Source organism: Gracilinanus agilis, chromosome 2 (assembly GCF_016433145.1).
Source record: "Gracilinanus agilis isolate LMUSP501 chromosome 2, AgileGrace, whole genome shotgun sequence".
Taxonomy (NCBI): Eukaryota; Metazoa; Chordata; class Mammalia; order Didelphimorphia; family Didelphidae; genus Gracilinanus; species Gracilinanus agilis.
This window is the reverse complement of record NC_058131.1, coordinates 377,150,508-377,170,279: the sequence shown is the minus strand read 5'-3', so window position 1 is coordinate 377,170,279 and position 19,772 is coordinate 377,150,508. Positions and strand designations below refer to the sequence as shown.

The 19,772-nt window shown below is 34.0% G+C and overlaps 1 pseudogene; it reads right to left on the bottom strand.

Moving 5' to 3' along the window:
* The window catches only part of LOC123233798, a 29,560-nt pseudogene extending 10,617 nt beyond the window's left edge, over window positions 1–18,943 (bottom strand).
* Between the last annotated feature and the right edge of the window lie 829 nt (window positions 18,944–19,772).

Genomic DNA, 19,772 nt, shown 5'->3' with positions numbered 1-19,772 from the left:
GAATCTACCTACCAAAACAAACACAGCAATTATATGAAAACAACTACAAAACACTTTCCAAACAAATAAAACTGGATCTAAACAATTGGAAAGCCTTTGATTGCTCATGGGTAGGACGAGCTAACATAATAAAAAAGACAATTCTACCCAAATTAATTTACCTATTTAGTGCCATACCTATCAATCTACCAAAAAACTTCTTTACTGAATTAGAAAAAAACTATAACAAATTTCATCTGGAAGAACAAAAGATCAAGAATATCAAGGGAAATAATGAAAAAAAAATGTGAAGGAAGGGGGCCTAGCAGTACCAGATATTACACTATACTATAAAGCAGCAGTCATCAAAACAATATGGTACTGGCTAAGAGATAGAGAGGAGGATCAATGGAATAGACTGGGGATAAATGACATCAGCAAGACAGTGTATGATAAACCCAAAGAGCCCAACTTTTGGGACATGAATTCACTATTTGACAAAAAATGCTGGGAAATTTGGAAAACAATATGGGAGAGATTAGGTCTAGATCAACATCTCACACCTTACACCAAGATAAGTTCAGAATGGGTGAACGACTTGAATATAAAGAGGGAAACTATAAACATGTTAAGTGAACACAGAATAGTTTACTTGTCAGATCTCTGGGAAAGGAAAGACTTTAAAACCAAGCTAGAGTTAGAGAAAATTACAAAATGTAAATTAAATGGTTTTGATTATATTAAACTAAAAAGTTTCTGTACAAACAAAAACAATGTAGTCAAAATCAAAAGGGAAACAACAAATTGGGAAAAAATCTTTATAATGAAAAACTCTGACAGGGGTCTAATCACTCAAATATACAAGGAGTTAAAGCAATTGTATAAAAAAATCAAGCCATTCCCCAATTGATAAATGGGCAAGAGACATGAATAGGCAATTTTCAGGTAAAGAAATCAAAAGTATCAATAAGCACATGAGAAAGTGTTCCAAATCTCTAATAATCAGAGAAATGCAAGTCAAAACAACTCTGAGGTATCACCTCAGACCTAGCAGATTGGCTAAAATGAAAGAAGGGGAGAGTAATGAATGCTGGAGGGGATGTGGCAAAATTGGGACATTAATGCATTGCTGGTGGAGCTGTGAACTGATCCAGCCATTCTGGCTGTCAATTTGGAATCATGCTCAAAGGGCTATAAAAGAATGCCTGCCCTTTGACCCAGCCATACCATTGCTGGGTTTGTACCCCAAAGAGATCATAGATAAACAGACTTGTACGAAAATATTCATAGCTGTGCTTTTTGTGGTGGCAACAAATTGGAAAAGGAGGGTATGTCCTTCAATTGGGGAATGGCTGAACAAACTGTGATATATGCGGGTGATGGAATACTATTGTGCTAAAAGGAATAATAAACTGGAGAAGTTCCAGGCGAACTGGAGAGACCTCCGGGAACTGATGCAGAGCGAAAGGAGCAGAGCCAGAAGAACTCTATACACAGAGACTGACATTCTGTGGTAAAATCGAATGTAATGGACCTCTGAACCAGCAGCAATGCAATGACCCAGGACAATTCTGAGGGATTTATGGTAAAGATGCTGCCCACATTCAGAGGAGGGACTGCAGGAGAGGAAACATATAGGAAAAACAACTGCTTGAACGCATGGGTTGGGGTGGACATGATTGGGGATGTGGACTCGAAACTACCACACCAATGCAACTACCAACAATTTGGAAATTGGTCTTGATCAAGGACACATGACAAAACTAGTGGAAATGCGCATGGGTGGGGGGGGGGTTGAAGGGGAAAGGAGGAGCATGAATCATGTAACCATGTTAAAAATGAATATTAATAAATGTAAAGAAAAAAAAGTAATGTGCTGTAGGTCTTAGGAATTCAATTTGGCTCATATTCATTTAGGTTTGCAAGACATTCGTTTTTATTATAGTGATACAGAAAAAAATAAATGAACAATTCCTATCTTTTAATTCTATTTCACTAAAACACCCATACTGAAGGTACTTCTAATGGAAAGTAGATGATATAAAAAGACTATAGTAGAACATTTAAAATATTTCTGTGGGTAGTAGAGGAGAAAATATTCTAGATTTATTTTGAGGGGTTTTATTTAAAGTTAAACTTTTACAAAGTCTTATCCATTCTCCATTTGTGCAATTAGAGCATAAATCTCCCAAAAGTGATTAGATTCATTGAAAAAGGTAAATTAATCTCCATATATAACAACTGCTTCTATTTAAGAAGTATATAGGGAAGTGGCTATCGTTGATCATCATTTGTTTTTAAAAACAACCAATGATATCACCAGAGTGATGTCTTGACTTTTGTGTGAATTAGATTTAAATGAGGCAGAGATGCACAGTCATCAGCTTTGTTCTATCTTCTAATCCTTGAAGTCCAGTGGCAAGACAAAAGTTGGAATGAGTAGAGATGGCCCAGGACGTTGTGAATAACCTTGACATCTTTGATGGCCAACCAAATGCTAAGCCTGCTTCAGGCACCTTCAGGATTTTGGAAAGGAAGGCAGAGGTATAATGGCAAAATAGAGACAAGAATACAGTTAATATCTCCCAGCCTTCCCCTTTGTACAATTTTAAATGATGCATCTAATAAAATTTTCAATGGAATGAACAATAAAAGCTGGAGTAAGGCATTTTAACAGTCAAAGACAACTTTTGAGCTTTGAAGGGCATGTCTATGACATTGGGATGGTGTCCATCCCAGAGGACGTGAGGCAGTAACAAAATCATTGAACCTTGGGGAAGCTGTGGCAGCACCATAACAGCAAAATCAAAATTTCTCAGCCAGTAGACAGTAAAAGGATTTTTATCACTGGTCAAAAAAAAATATTACAGGGCTCTCTGGATGTAGGAGAAGGCATTGTTTGGAATCTCCATTGCCTATATGCAGGTCACAGTCACAGTTTCATGAAGAAATTTTTATAGTTTGTTGTTACAAGGAACTAGGGTATTTGGTCAAAGTTAAAGGAAAGAGAGGAGTGTCACTTATTCTGGCTACAGGACAGAGAGGCCCTTCATTTATAAAAAGCCCAGAAAGCCTGGAGCTTGGAATAGTCCTTCCCCAAACCCAGATGAGTGGAGTCCAACTTTTCATTTGAGTTAAAGGTCAAGAAATAAGCTGGGAAAATGAGCAAACAAAAAGAAACAAGCAAAAAAAAACACATCTTGATTATACAAATCTGCCATGGTGATAGGGAAGATAAAAATGCAAACTCAGAAGAAGACAAAAATGTGAGAAAAAATTACAAGCACACCATCAATGGGGAAAATGCAAATTGGAAATAAGCTGAACAAGAATTCCTGAAAGAGCTAAAGAAAGAGATAAGAGTGGTAGAGGGAAATTGAGAAAAGAAATGAAAATAATTTAAGAAATTTATTTTTAAAAATTAGCACTTTGGAAAAAGAGGGACAAAACAGTGAAGAAAACAACATCTTAAAAAATAGAATGAACCAAAGTGAAAAGGAGGTAAAAAGCTCAATGAATTAAATAATTACTTAAAATTTAGAATTAGGAAATTAGGAGCTAATGACTCCATAAGTAATCAAGAAACAACAAAAATTCAAAAGTATGAAAAAGTAAAAGAAAATATGAAATATCCAATTGAGAAAATAATTGACCTAGAAAATAGTTTGAGGTGTTATAATTTAAATATTATGACAATCTGAAAGCAATGATTTAAAAAAGTGTCTACACATCATATTTCAAGATCTTACAACCACAGTGTAAATTAGAAATGAAAAGTTCACCAATCAACTCCTGACAGAGATGCCCAAATGAAAACACTCAATAATATTATAGTCAAATTCCAGAGCTCCCAGGTGAAGAAGAAAGTGTCACAACCAGCCAGAAAAAAATACTCAAATATAATAGTCACAATCAGATTCACACAAGGCTTATCACTTTCTATTTGAAAAGTGATGAGGACAGAATATAATATTCTTGAAGACAAAAGAGTTATTACAAACAAGAATAACCTGTGAATAAAAACTCAGTATATCATTGAGGGGGACAATGGATATTTAATCAAAATAGAGGACTTTCAAGGATTCCTGATGAAAAGTCAGGAGTTGACTAGAAAAACTGACATTCAAACACAACATTCAAGAAAAAATAAAAAGATAAACATGAAAGAGAAATTATAAGGGGCTTGATAAGGTTAATATATCTTTATTCCTATATAGAAAAATGCAGCATTTAACTGCTTAGGATATTATAATTATAAGTTTAGTTAGAAGGAGTCTACATAGATAGAGGGAAGGTGTATTAGTTAATTATATTTGTAAAATCTCAAAAACAATGGTCTGACTAAGAAGGATGCATTAGAAGAAGAAGGAAAGGAAAGGAAGAATGCAGGATACTAAAAAGGAAAAGAAAAAGGGAGATGATAAAAAGAGGACAAATTAAAAGAGGCAGTAATCAGAAGGAAAATAGACTTTTTAGAACTTGAATCATAAAAAAAAATAAATAAATAAACAGAAAAAAATTGGTTCTAAGGAAACACATAGTTAATAACCCCAACTGTTAATGTGAATAGGATGAAATCACAATTGAAATGGAAAGCAGAATGGATTATAAAACCTAAATTCAGCAATATGTTGTTTATAAGAAACATACTTGAAACAGAAAAATACACACAGTAAAAATAAGGGGCTGGAGAAGAATCTTTTATGCTTTAGCTGAATTTGAAAAATATGTCAGGAGCAGCAATCATGATCTCAATCAGAGCAAATGCAAAATAGACCTAATTAAAAGAGACAATGAGGGGAACTATATTTTGCTAAATGGGACTATATCCAATATAGTCAACATTACAATTTAATCTATATTAATTTACTTGTTCAGTGCCATATAAATCTGTACTAAAGAATTTTTTTAATAGGGGCATCACTAAGGTGTTTAGTTGAATCAAAAGAAACCTTTATATTGCAGGCTATTGCTTTGCCATCTTCACCTTTATACATTAGTTTCATGCCATGCAAGGCATTCATAGCTTTGATGAAGCCAACATATTCTCAAAGTTCAAATGTCCACCAAAACTAAAAGTATGAAAAATTTTGCCAGTCATTTCTTCTCTGTAAAGGTCCAACACTGCAATGTCCACATTCTGTATTTCTCCAAATGTCTCAAAGACCTTAATGAGAACGTCTTCATTTGTTTTTTTCTGAGCCAGAGTCTTTCAATGCAGAAAAAACCATACACACAGTTTTACTTGCCAATGATTTTTGTAATAGGATCCAGATAAAATATCTATTACAGACTCTATTTCTCTAAATGACTTCCAATAGCCTCCTGGAGGGGTCAAATTGTTTTTGGATTAACCAACCTGCTGGTACCAGAGCTTTTCAGGGCTCAGGTGACCAGGACCAAACACAAAGACTGCCTCAGCCTAGATTGGTCACATAGAGAATCCAGATAACAGGCCCTATCCAGATCTTATTTCTCCAATAGGCCTTCTATAAGGGCGGAGGGAAGAGGGAGGGAAATCATGAATCATGTAGCCATTGAAATATATTCTAAATTAAAAATAAATAAATATGGTACTGACCAAGGAACAGAGTGATGTAAAAGTAGAATAGATTAGATACACAATATGTATTAGTAAATTTGCCATAGTAATCTAGTGTTTGACAAACTGAAAGATCCAAACTTTTGGAACAAGAATTCACCATTTTTCAAAAATTGATGAAAAACTAGAAAGCAGTTTAGAAAAAAAAATCATATATAGGGTTAAAACTGTATTAGTGGCCCAGATGGAGAGGGATTAGGTGAGAGAGAGATGGGGTCAGTGTGGTAATTCTCTCTTCCCACTCTTATAGAGCCACTAATACTAGGGTGACTTGAAGGGGTGGGTGACCATGGGAAGGTGTGCCAGCCCTCAAAGGTTAAAGGGAAAGCTTCCACACAAGACGAGGCATGTGGTGAACTAGTTCGATCTTGCCCAGGATCAGAGATCACATAAGCCTCCCCTTAGCCCGGTAGTCAACACCACCGTGTGGGGTCTGGTTCAAAGATGGATTCAGCCAGGCAAAGCTGTGGTACCTCCTTCCCCTCTTGTCTTTCAATAATCCTTGAACGCTGTCTATCAAAATTATTTATTACGAGTGTGAGGGTGATTGATGAGGTTGGTGGTCAGAAGAAATCTTTTGCCCTGATGTCTAACCCCAAGTCTGTCACTTTGGGGAGCCAATTCAGACCCCAAACCCAAAGCTTCTCCTGCCCTTCTCTCTATGTCTCTGACTAGTCTACAAACTATAACTATAATTCAGTTGTATAGGGTCTCTCTGCAAGGCCAGGACAGGAGGAGGGGGTTTGGGAGATCTGCTCCCAGATGGATCCCAGAAATCCCCAAAGGACAGGATGATGTAGTCTTGGACATGAGAATATGTCCGCTGACAAAGTACAGGGTATCAGGACTTCAGTTCCGGTTGGAGAAATTCACAGGTTTGCCTTCGGTTCTTTAAGAGCTCACTCACTCCACTGTTTCCACCCTCCTTGAGCTCCCCAAACTGAAGACCTGGTCCTTCTGGATTCCTTCCCAGAATCCTCTGCTGTCCTCAACTGCAGTTCTTATCTCATGCTCCTGTCGTGCAACATTCTGTCCCACAACATTCTGTCCCCTCAAAATTCTTTCCTTTACCCTCCATCCTTACAAAACAGATAATTTCGATTAAATGAAATTAAAAGGCAAGGTGAGAAGGAAGGCAGGAAATGGGGGAGGGGGGAATTTTGTAGCAAGTTTATCTGATAAAGGCCTCATTTCTGAAGTAAGTAGGGAATGGGTTCTAATTTTTAAAAATAATTGCCATTCTTCAATTGATAAGTGGTCAAAACATATGAACAGGCAGTTTTAAGAAGAAATTAAAGCTATCAATAGTCACATAAAAATGCTCTTAATCACTTTTGATTAGAGAAATGCAAATTAAAACAAATCTGAGATAGAAGCTCACCCCTATCAGATTGATATGACAGGGAAAAAATGACAAATATTGGAGATGTTGTTGAAAAATTGGAATAATATGAACCAGTATATGGACCAATAATATGGAATAATGATGGACCAGTATAAACTGGTCCAATCATTTTGTAAAATAACTTAGAACAATGCCCAGTGCACTACAAAACTATGTATATTCTTTGACCCAGTAATACAACTATTATTTCTATATGCCAAAGAGATAGAAGAAAAAGGAAAAGGGACCTATATGCACTAAAATATTTATAGCAACTATTTTTGTCTTGGCAAAGATTTGGAAATTGATAATATGCCCATCAAATGGGGAATGATTGAACACATTGTGCTAGATAATCATGACTGAATACTAATATGCTATAAAAATGATTAGAGGGAATGGTTTCAAAAAAACTGGCAATGCCCACAAGAAGTGATACAAAGTAAAATGACCAGTCAGATCATTGTATGCTGTAGTAGCATTTTTTGTGTGATTCATTTCAGCTACTTATTTATTAATTTTTTTAGTTATATGTAGAAATAATTTTTGACTATTTTCTGAAATTTTAGGATTCAGATTATTCTCTTCTTCTTCTCTTCTTCCATCTTCCCAAACCAGTAAATAGTATGATACAGATTTTTCATTCAGGGATTTCATTCAGTTCATATTTTCATTTGCTCATGCTATGACAGAAGGAACATATCACACATGTAATAAAGAACTCATGAAGGGAATAAAGTGGAAGATAACTTGCTCTAATCTGCAATCACACTCTAAGCATTCCTTCTTTGGCTGTGAATATCATTTTTCATCATGGGTCCCTCGTGAATTTCTTGGGAAATTTCTAATAGCAATATTTTAACAATTATCAGCTGTGAAAAATTTAGCTACACTATTAATATCCAACTGGGCATCTCACGCCAACAGACTCTGTTCTGGGCAACTTCCACTAACTGGGCATATCTTTGCCAGGTCTGCTTTGGCCTTCTGACTTTTCTCCTCCCTGGTGGGTTCCATATTTTTTTTTTCATAGCGTCCTGACTTTCCCAGAGGCTGGTATTGGAGATCTTTTCAGGCTATCTGATGTTCAAGATTTGACGTAGGCCTGGAGTTTGTTGGCTTTTGCCAGCACGTGTCATGGACTCTGTTGGAGAGCAATCTTCCAGACTAGGCGATCGTTGGTTTTGTTGGTTTAATGAGGTTGCAGTTTCAATAGCAAATGAGATTTTTATGGGGTGAGGTTGCTAGCCTCGCGCCCAACCCTCCTCCTTTTTCAGCCGGGCTTGGGACCGTCCTTGTCTGAGATGCCCAGTTGGGGGAAGTTGCCCAGAACAGAGTCCGTTGGCGTGAGATGGTGGTGGCCCTATGCTCCTCTGGGAGTCAATAGGAATAATAATAATAATAATAATAATAATAATAGTAATAATTAATATCCAAGATTTTAATTCCTGATGAAGAATGTTATCCATATCCAGATAAAGAACCAATTAATTCAGTGCAAAATGAAGGATGATTTCTTTCAATTTCCTATATACTTCATTTTTTACAACATGTGTAATATGGAAATATATTTTGCATGACTTCACATGTATAATTGCTTTCATATTGCCAATTGTTTCAGTGGATGGGGAAAGAGAGAGAATTTGGAATTTTAAAAAATAAATATTTCAATTACATAAATGGTAAAAATAAACATCAAATTAGAAAAAATAGTATAAAGAATAGAAATTAATGGGACAGAATAGGAAAATTTTTGTCATGTTAATTTTTACAGTTAGATTATAGTAGATAATAAAGAGGATATCAAAGTCACCATTACACCAGAGATTGGGATGTCATTACAACCCAAATACCCTAGAATGTCATATTTTGCTGCTGTTGTTGTCTCATCCAATGAATAAATCCCCTTTATCCAAAGGCAGTTAAAGATTCATAATATTACCAGTCTTTCCATATGTGAAATTATAATAAATCTCCCTGGAATCCTAATGACTATTTTCCTTTCTTACACCCACAAATCACTAATGCTGCAATTAAATGTGCTGCTTGGTTGAGTACTGCTTGTACTGCCTGGATCCTAGAATTTTTCTAAAGAAAGAATTTTGCAAAGGTTAAAAGTGATATATTTGACAATTAGGTGTCACAAAGGATGAAATACTGTGCTTTAAGTAAAAAAAATTAGAGCTCAAGTCCTCTTTAATATATCTACTAACTATGCGATCCTAAGCATTATCACAATGTCTCCCTCATCTTCCACTTCATTTTTGGTTATATGTAAAATAAGGTTAATTATAGCATCTACCTCACAGGGTAGTGTGAGATAACATACATATATGAAATACTTTCAAATTCTTAACATAATGTATTAATGTCACATTATTGTTATTAGTTAAATTTGAGTTTGGGGATTCAGGCTGGACTGATGATTTCATTGATGTAGATAACTACTGATATGCAGAATGTTATAAGGGTAATTTGAGGAAAGGTGTTTGGGATAAGGGAATTGAAAGGAGGATGTTGGAGACTTGTTAGGTGGGTAAACTAGGCTACAGGTAGGCTGGGATTAAAGGAGATTCAGGGTATAATAATAGGACTGAAGTCAGGAGTATAACACAGAAAGGAACAGAGATCTTTTGGGAGAAGAGAAGTTAAACTAAACTGAATAACACTGTAAGGCTTACAGACTGGGACTTAGACTCAAACACAAGCTGAGGGAAATAGACTAGACTGAAATTAACAAACAGGCTTTAGTTAATTTCACAGGAAGGGACCTATTTTGAAGTAACACCTTCCTTCAAGATGGATGCCCCAGCTACCCTCTAAGCCCAGAGTATGTTGTCTCTTTCCTTCTTCTTCCCTCTTGATAACTAACAGACAAATTACACTAAATAGGACTATTGAAACACAAAGGGTTTATTTGTTTGAAGAATGTTTGTTAGGAAGGTGGACCAAAGGAAAGCCCTATCAGTTATCTCAGGAACCTCAGGTGGGGGAAGGGAAGTGAAGATGGAATCTGAATAAGGACCTGCCTTGCTCAGTTTTACAAAATCTATCTAAAGGGAATAAAGGTGATTTGATTAAATTATAAATAATGCTGTCAATTAGATAACTTTTCACAGATTTAACTCCTCTCTAATTTCTCTCCTTATAAACTCCACAACCACTAAGGTAAGGGAGGGAAAGCAGGGTGGTATTAGGAAAGGAAGATATAAAGGGTCTATCTAAAATAATAATTTCTTAAGTAAATATATCAATGCTAGGCTAAATTTCAATATTGAAGCTAGATAATCTAAGAGCTAGCTCATTGACTTTCTCCCTCCACGGAAGATCCAGTCAACTGCCTCTCTCCTCAAGATTCTAAAAGCCCAACTGCTTTTGGAACTCAGCCAAAGCTAGAAAAACTATATCTCCCCAATTCTGTATACTACAATATTCACTCTGTTGAAGTAGGTCAGCAACTCTGTCACAAATCATAATCATGGATTTGCACCTGTAGGCAACCAATGAAGTCATCAAGTCCAAACTGTTCATTTTAGTGATGAAGAAACTGAGGTCCAGAGCAGTGAAATGACTTTCTCAGGTCCCATAGATAGTTGGTGGCAAAACCATATTTTGAAACCACAACCTCTCAATCCAAACGCACGACTTCTTCCATTCAAACAGGTTGCCCCTTAATTTATAAGCTTAAAGATTTGCTTGGGTCAATGAAAAATTAATTTTTTTAGATTGATCATATAGCTAGCATATGTCATAAATAGCATTTGACCTCAGATCTTCTTGATCCAAGGTTGACTTTCCATGATCCCAAAATACCGCAATTATTGTTATTTTAACTTTGTCATAAGAATGTTAAATCTGTCAGTCTTATTTTGTAATTTGAGACAACTTAATTCCTACTAAAACAGCATAGCCCAGGATGCTATGAAAGTCACCTTGGTTTATAGCTTCTTTAATTTTGAATACTAGTTGTCCCTGACACATCTCTAGATTAAAATATTGCACATGTTGTTATATGGAGAAACTACAGCTAAACACATTATCATCTTCACAGCCATCTGTAGAACAGGTGGATGCTCTAAAAGAAGTCAAGTCCGGCTGCTACATTATGCTATGTACATATTGTTAACATAAAGGATTTCACTTTTTGATCTTTTGCTTGAGGAAAACCAATTCTTAATTGATGATGAACAGGTGCATTGTCTTCTGAAATACACAATTATGAAGGCTGGCTAATGTGTTAAAGCAATAGCAGTCAAGTGAGAAAATGTCTTTAATACATTATTAATATATCAAGTGACCTAGGTAGAACAAATAGAATATGTGAAGAAGAGGTTTTACAAGGCCTTAAGCACATAAAACTGTCTCCTAAGTCTTTCCCCAGGAGAGAGCCTCACTTTTACACTAAGATTGCAAGGGCATGGCTGTGACATTAATGAGCAGAATATCACCAAATCTAAAAATCCAACAAACATTTGATTATCAAAAACATAAATCTTTCCTAGTTCTCTTCTATAAAAGTGCAATTCCAAATTTCTCTCCAGAATGGTTGGATCAGTTCACAGCTCCATCAACAGTGTGTTAGTGTCCCCATTTTCCCACATCCTTCCCAATATTTTTCACTTTTCCCATTTTGTAATTTTAACCTATTAGGTGGGTATGAGGTAATATCTCATAGTTGTTTTGGTTTGCATTTCTCTGATCAGTAGTGATTTGAAGTATTTTTTCATGTACCTATATGTGGCTTTGATTTCTTCATCTGAAAATTTTCTGTTCATATATTTTGCCCATTTATCAGTTGAGAGATGGCCTCCATTCTTATACATTTGAAAGATTTCACTATATATCTTGATATGATAACTTTTTTTGAGGAACTTTCTATGAGAAAAAAAATTCCCACAATTTTCTGCTTTCCGTCTAATCTTGGAAGTGTTTATTTTATTTGTACAAAAACTTTTTGATGTAATGTATTCAAATACACTCATTTTACATTTCACAGTCCTCTCCATCTCTTGTTGACTTCTAAATTCTTCTCCTATTAATAAATCTGATAGGTGGGATGTTCCCTGTTCTTCTAATTTACTTAGGGTATCTCCTTTTATGTCTAGACCATGTATCTATTTTGATCTTAATGAATAGTATAAGATATTGGTTGATACTTAATTCCTGCCAAACTAGTCTCCAGTAAATCTAACATTATTTTTTTCCAAATGGTGATTTGCTATCCTAAAATCTTGTATATATGCTTTTATCAAATAACATATTATAATCTTTTACTGCTGTTTGTGGTATATATATTCTATTTTACACGTGGTCTACCTATTTCTTAACCAGTACCACATAGTTTTGATAATTACTACTTTATAATACAATTTAAAAGCTGGCATTTCTAAATCTTCTTTATTTGCATTTTTGATTAATTCATTTGATATTCTTGATCTTTTACAAATTAATTTTGTAATTATTTTTCCTCACACAATAAAATAATTTTTGGGATAATTTATTTGGGAAGGCATTGAATAAGTAGATTAGTTTAGATAGGATTGTCATTTTAATTATATTGGCTCTGCCTATCCATGAATAATTAAAATTTCTCCATTTATGTAGATCTGAGTTTATTTGTGTAAAAAATGCTATAATTATATTCATGTATTTTCTGGGTTTGTTAAGGCAGGTATACTACAGGCATTTTATTTGATCTGTGGTTATTTTATACAGAGCATCTCTTTCTAGCTCTTCTTGCAGTACAGTGTCAGTAATATATAAAAATGTTAATGATTTATGTGGATTTATTTTATATCCTACTACTCTGCTAAAACTATCTGTTATTTTGAGTAACTTTTTAATTGATTTTCTGAAATTTTCATTATGTCATAAGTAAACAGTTTTATTATCCCTTTGATCATTCTGATTCCTTTGATTTCTTTTTTCTTCTCATCTTGCTATTTCTATTTCTTATACTATAATAAATAATATTGTTGGTAACTGGCATCTTTGTTTCATTCCTGATCTTACGGAAGGTTTTTGGCATCTCCATTGAGTTGTTTTCCATCAGACAATTGACATAGAACAAATCTTTTGTATTCTAATGATATCCCTCTATCTAATACATAATATTGCCAGATCTTTGTCTAGATGGGACCTCTGAAGTCATCCAGTGAAAATTACTAAAATTACTAATGAGAAAACTGGGGCCTAAAGAGGTGAAAAGATTTGTCCAGGATCCATAGTAGTAAGTGGTAAAGCAGATATAATAAGTTTATGTGAAGGACTTCATCAGAAGGAATGTTAGAAATTTATCCTAGCTTATGACAGTGGCAGGAATAAAAATGCAGTGCTTGAATATAGGGACTATTTCATTATTTTGGGATCTTCAGTGCTTCATTATAGTAAGGTCTTAATAAATATCTAATTGAATTGAATTATCTGAGAGATCATAAGCTAGATTTTTAAACCTATAGCCTTGATTTGTTTCATGACTTAGAGTTGAGAAGTAGAGTAATGGCTAATAGGAAAGATAGTGTAGGGCTTTGTCAGTGAGCAAAGGATAGATCAAATGAGGCAGAATTTCATACTGGGGACAGAGCCTGAAGCAATAGCAAGGATATCTCCTCATTAATTTTTTAAATGAAAGACTGTGGCCTATTGCCACCTTTTTCTTTTCTTTTCCCCCAATTATAAGTAGACAGTTTCTAACATTTTTCAAAGAATATTGAATCTCAAATTCTTTCCATTGCACCTCCTCCTACTGAGATGGTAAGCAATTTCATATATTTTTACATATACAATCACATGGATAAATTTTCCATGTTAATCCTTTTTTTGAGGAAGGTAACTAGAATTTAAAAAAAAATTAATAAAGTGAAAAAAGTTTACTTTGGTTTGGATACAGACTATCAGTTTTTCTCCCTCTCTGGAAGCAGATGGCATTTTTTTATTATGAGTTCCTTTAGATTGTTTTGGATCATTGTATTACTGATAAAAGCTAAATTATTCAGAGCTGTTCACTGTGTAGTATTTTTGTCACTGTAAAATGTTCTCCTTGTTCTGTTATTTTACACTGCTTTAGTTTATGCAAGTCTTTCCAGGTTTTTCTGAGCTCCTCCTTCCTTGCAATTGCTTATGGCACAATAGTATTCCCTCACAGCCATACACTACAATGTATTCAATCATTCCCCAAATGATCAGCATCACTTCATTTTCCGACTTTTTGCCCTCACCAAAAAGAGTCACTCAAAATATTTTTATACATATAGGTCCTTCTCCTTTTTATTTTTCATCTTTTTGAAATACAAAATTAGTAGTAATATTTGAGCTAAGTATGTACTTTTTGATAGCCCCCTGAGAATAGATCCACATTGCTCTCCATAATGATTGAATCAGTTCACAGCTCCTCCAACATTGCATTTATGTCTCAATTTTCCCACATCCCCTCCAAGTTTTGATATTTTCCTTTTCTGTCTTAATAGCTGTTCAGATAGTGGTACCTCAGAGTTACTTTACTTTTCATTTCCCTAATTAATAGAGATTCAGAGCTTGTTTTGCATACCTATAGAAAACTTTAATTACTTTGTTTGAGAACTGTCTGTTCATATCCTTTGACCTTTTATTAATTGGTGAATGACTTGTATTCTAATATATTCAATGCATGTCCTTATGTATTTGGGAAATGAAGCCATTAGTAAAGACTTATGAAAAATTTTGCACTATTATGATTACTCTTCATACTAGTTCTCCATGTTTAGTTTCTGACCACCACCTCTCCCAATTTGTCCTCTTTATATCATCCCAATCCCCCATTTTCTTATACACTTCCCCTCTTGTTTTCCTGTGGGGTAAAATAGATTTCTGTATCCAATTGATTGCATATGTTCTTCCCTCATTGAGCCAATTCCAATGAGAATAAGGTTCACATTCTCCACTCAACCCCTCCCCCATCTTCCCCTACATTGGAAAATCTTTTATGTGAGATAATTTACATCATTTTATTTTTTTATTCCTCCGGATGCAAAACCAGTCCTTTTTCCAAAGGCAATTTTATTTTTTTATATCATACTATTATATTCCACTCACACCCTTAGGACTTAGGACTCTCTTTCTTTATAACAGTATACTTCTTTTAACTGCTCTGATAATGATAAAATTATTTAGAGATAAAAGAATCATCTTCCAATGAAGGGATATACACAGTTTAACCTTCTCGAATATCTTTTGACTTCTCTTACCTATGTATCTTTTTATGATTCTCTTAAATCTTGAATTTTAAAGTCAAATTTTCTATTCAGTTTGAGTCTTATCATTAGGAATATTTAAAAGTCCTCTATTTCATTGAATACCTACTTTTTTTTTCCCTGAATGTTTATGCTAAGTTTTGATGGGTAAGTGATTTTTGGTTGAAGTCCTAGATCCTTTGGCCTTTGGAATATCATATTCTATGTTAGTGATGGGCAACCTTTTGAGCCTGGTGTGTCAAAATTCGCCAAAAATCCAAGCATAACTCGGGTGGTGTGTCACTTGAAGAAAAAAACCATAATTTCACAATATTTATAGTTTAAATAACAAAAATGTACAATTGTAATATATAACTATATTTAATAAACCAAAATGGGTAAATTAATATGGGTAGAATTGTCATCTATAGTGCACAGAGTGTCTACACTACAGCAAATGTTTCGTCCTTGGCATGAGGCCCCATACTTCTCATGTCTTCAAAAATGGCTATGCATGTCAGTGCTGACATGCATGTCATAGGTTTGCCATAACTGTTCTAGGTCCTCTGGTACTTTAATATAGTAGTTGGTAATTCTTCTGTTAACCTGACTCTGGCTCCTTGAAATTTGAATCGTTTCTCTTTGGCTACTTACAGTAGTTTCTTCTTCACCTTGGAGCTTTGATATTTGAATATATTTTTGGAAGTAATCCTTTTGGGATCTCTTTTAGGAGATGATTGGTGGATTCTTTCAATTTCTATTTTTCTTCTGGTTCTAGAACATAAGTACAGTTTTCCTTGATAATTTCTTGAAAGATGTCTAAGCTCTTGTTCTTGTTTTTTGTTTTTTTTAATCTGGGCTTTCAGATAGTTCAATAATTCTTAGATATATCTCCTAGATTTTTTTCCAGGTCATTTTTCCAATGTGATAGTTCACATTTTTTTCTATTTTTTTTTGACTCTGTGTATTTCTTGATGTTTTACAGAATTGTTAGATTCCACTTCTCCAATTCTAATTTTAAAGCTTGATTTTCTTGAGTGAATTTTTGTATTTCCTTTTCCATTTAGCCAATTCTTCTTTGTAAAGTGTTCTTTTCTTCATTGAATATGTGTACTTCATTTTCCATATAACCAATTCTGTCTTTTAAGAAGTTCTTCTTTTAATTGCATTTTAGTATATCTTTTTCCATTTAGGGAATTCTGCTTTTTTAAGAAATTCTTTTAATTGGATTTTTGTGCCTCTTTTAACAATTGACCTATTCTGTTAATTAAGATACTAATTTCTTTAGGGGTTTTTTGTGCCTTTTTTACCAAGTTGTTGACTCTTTTTTCATGATGTTCTTGTATCATCTTAATTTATTTTCCTAATTTTTCCTTCTACTTCTATTATTTGATTGTTTTAAAATTATCTTTGAGTAGCTCTATTAATTGTTTTTGAGCTTGAGAGCAATTCATATATTTCTTGGAAAATATGGATGCAGTAGTATTGACTTTGTTCTTTTCTTCTGGGTTTGGGTTTTGGTCTTCCCTCTCACCAAAATAAAGTTTTATGTTGAGTTCTCCTGTTTTTGTTGTTTGTTAGTTTTCTAGAGTTTTTCTTTTCTTTTAATTAAAAAAAAAACTGTGAAAGTTGGGCTTGGGAACTGAAGTGAAGGAAGCACTATCCAAGCTTCAGATTCTTTGTCCAATTGCCTTCAGAGCTGGCTCTGTCTTCTTTTAGTTCTTCCATGGTGGTAGGATTCAAGGAGAGATGTGTTTAATACTTTCCAGGTTTGTGATCGGGTCTGTGAGCACTATTTTCCCCCATGGAACTGTGATTAATGCCCCTTCCTCCCCTTTCCCCCATGGCCACAAGAGCTAGTGTGTGTTGGTGCTCCTCCTCCCCCTGACCGAGAATTCAAGGACTGCTTTCTGGATCTGCTTATGGGCATTGCAAAAACGGTCTTGCACCCAGAGCTACCAAAGGGACCCCTGTAACTCTTTGCGTTCTAATGTCTTTTGATTAACTGGGTTCCAGAAAGTCAATCTTTTTACCAGTCTCCATCTCAGGAACAGTCCAAGTTTGCCTAGTGATGAATAAATTTAGACTCATGTATGCCTGGTCTCTTATGTGCTCCTAAATAAATTCTTGTAAATTAATGTACATCTCTATATTCTCCAAGGTATCATAGCATTCATTTTACATTACCATACAGCAGAATCTCATTTCTATAAATTGAGACTAAACTTGTACCACAAAAATTGAGTTTCCGAACAAGCTGAAATAGTCAATTTACCTATGGATTTTGAGGGAAAAAATTATATTATATTTGAAAGATAAAACAGACATTCCTCATATTCCTTACTTCTTAATGAATATGCTAAATTTCATTTGAAAAGGCACCCATTATTATGAGGACTATTCCAACCCTTTTTTAACAAGTTGTACATCTTCATTTCATAAAATCAAATTTTTAATAAAATTGAACTACATAAAAATCCTATTTGACTATCCTCTTATTTTATTAGAAAGAAAAAGAAAGCAATCTACAATGTGTCTTTTGTACATTTTATGGAACAAAAGAATATACAATAACCAAAAGTAGAAACTGAATCATTTGAATTCTGTTTATAACTCTCCACCTTTGTTTTTATCATTTTAACCATAAATTTATAAGGTTGATATGACTTGTCACTTAAGTTCTTGCTTAATTCCAGTGATTATAAAAGTCACTGAAGGGGAAAAGAGTATGAGAAATGTTTAGGCTACTGGGCTGGACATTCTTTTGTTCCATCTGTACAGATAAAGAACAAGGAAAGTGATATTAAAATATATAGCTGTGAATATACATAAATGTATACATACAAATATACAATATACATATATTTGTGTGTATATACATGTTTATATGCATACACTGAAAAAGATATGGCATGTATAGAAATGCTAAGCTATTCCTCACTATCCCTCTGTTTTCTTACTTTCCTAGCAACCCTGCCCCATGCGTGTGTTTCTGTGCTTAAAAATGAATATATTAATCAAAAATATCTATTGGCTATCTATCTCATACTTGGCTAAGAGGAATATGGAAGAAATATAAGATATAGTTTCTTTTTTAAAGAGTTTTTCATTGCATTTTTCATGTTAGGGATTGGTAACTGCAGATAAGCTATAAATGAAGATTAATTATGAGATATATCTTTTGAATTTAAAAGACAAGGGAGACTAATTCTATCTATATTGATCAGGGGAAGCTTTCTTATCATGTTAGAATTAGACATGGACCTTCAACCAAACTGGATTGAAAGATAAGTAGAATTTAGAAAATAATAATTGCTGATATTAATATAGCATTTTATGTTTGTAAAACATTTTATATACATTATTTCATGAGTATCTTATCAGTTGCACAACTCTAAGAGATAAGTACTATAAATAATAAAAAAATAATATTCCCATTTTACCAAAGGTGATATTGAATCTCTGAATGAAGTTTTATAGCAGTTAAGAGTGACAACTAATAAATGAAAAAAAAGTGACTTTTGAACTTATATCTCTTTGCCATCAGATCTAGCACTTGATAGCCAGAATCAAATAAAAAGTTTTCTGATAAGTTCTTAAGCTTTTTATATGTTAGCCCTTATCTAACTTTGTTGTTTTCTTCTACTTCTGTTATGTCAAACACTCAATGACCCATCAGTACCCCTCTAAAGTTTCTGGGATACCCCCATATTTCATCTCGATTTCTTTGCCTTGCATATCTTCTAACTCAGGAATGATCTGCCCTCTCATCTTGGCCTTTTAGTATACCTAACTTCATTGAAGATTCATCTAAAATTTTACCATTTTCTGGAAACCATTCCTGTTTTTATAGGTTGTTAAATGACATCCCTTTTTCATTAAGCTATCTACCTAAAGATCCAATATATGTTGATAATCACTCACATGTTGCCTCTGCCATTAAAATGTGAGTTCCTTGAGGTTGGGAACTATCATTGCTTTTTTTTTTTTTTGTATTTTTTAGCATTGAACAATATGCCTCAAACTTCTTATATACTTACTAAGTACTTGCTGATTGACCATACCTAAGCAAGAAGCAAAGACTTACAAATGGAAAATGATAAGTAAAATGAATGAATACACAGAGGAGAGAATGACGGTGTCATATCTGTGGGATAATTATGAGGTCACAGTGGAAAGTGCATGATGAAATACATCCTAACATCTACTAATTTTTCTTTTTTTATTAATAAAGATTGGAGGTGAAAATGTTAAGTACATTTTTAGAAACATTGACATTTTAAAGTTATCACTAGAGGAAAGGTTATTATTATTATGATTTTCTTCATGAAATTGAAAACATTTACTCACATAACCTGCTCATTCAAGCTCTAGGTAAGGTCAATGACCATAATCAAATGGGGAAGTCCAAAGAAAAAGAACAAAAAGTGGAATTAATAGTACAGAGCAAAATGCATTTCTCTTTGGTGGAAACATCAAGTACTTTTTTTTTAAATCAGCATTTCCTTTGGAAATAATTTATGATAATACAGGCACATACTACTCAGTGTTTGGGACTGAAATAAATTTGAGTCTCAAATGAGGTGTGTTGACAATAACA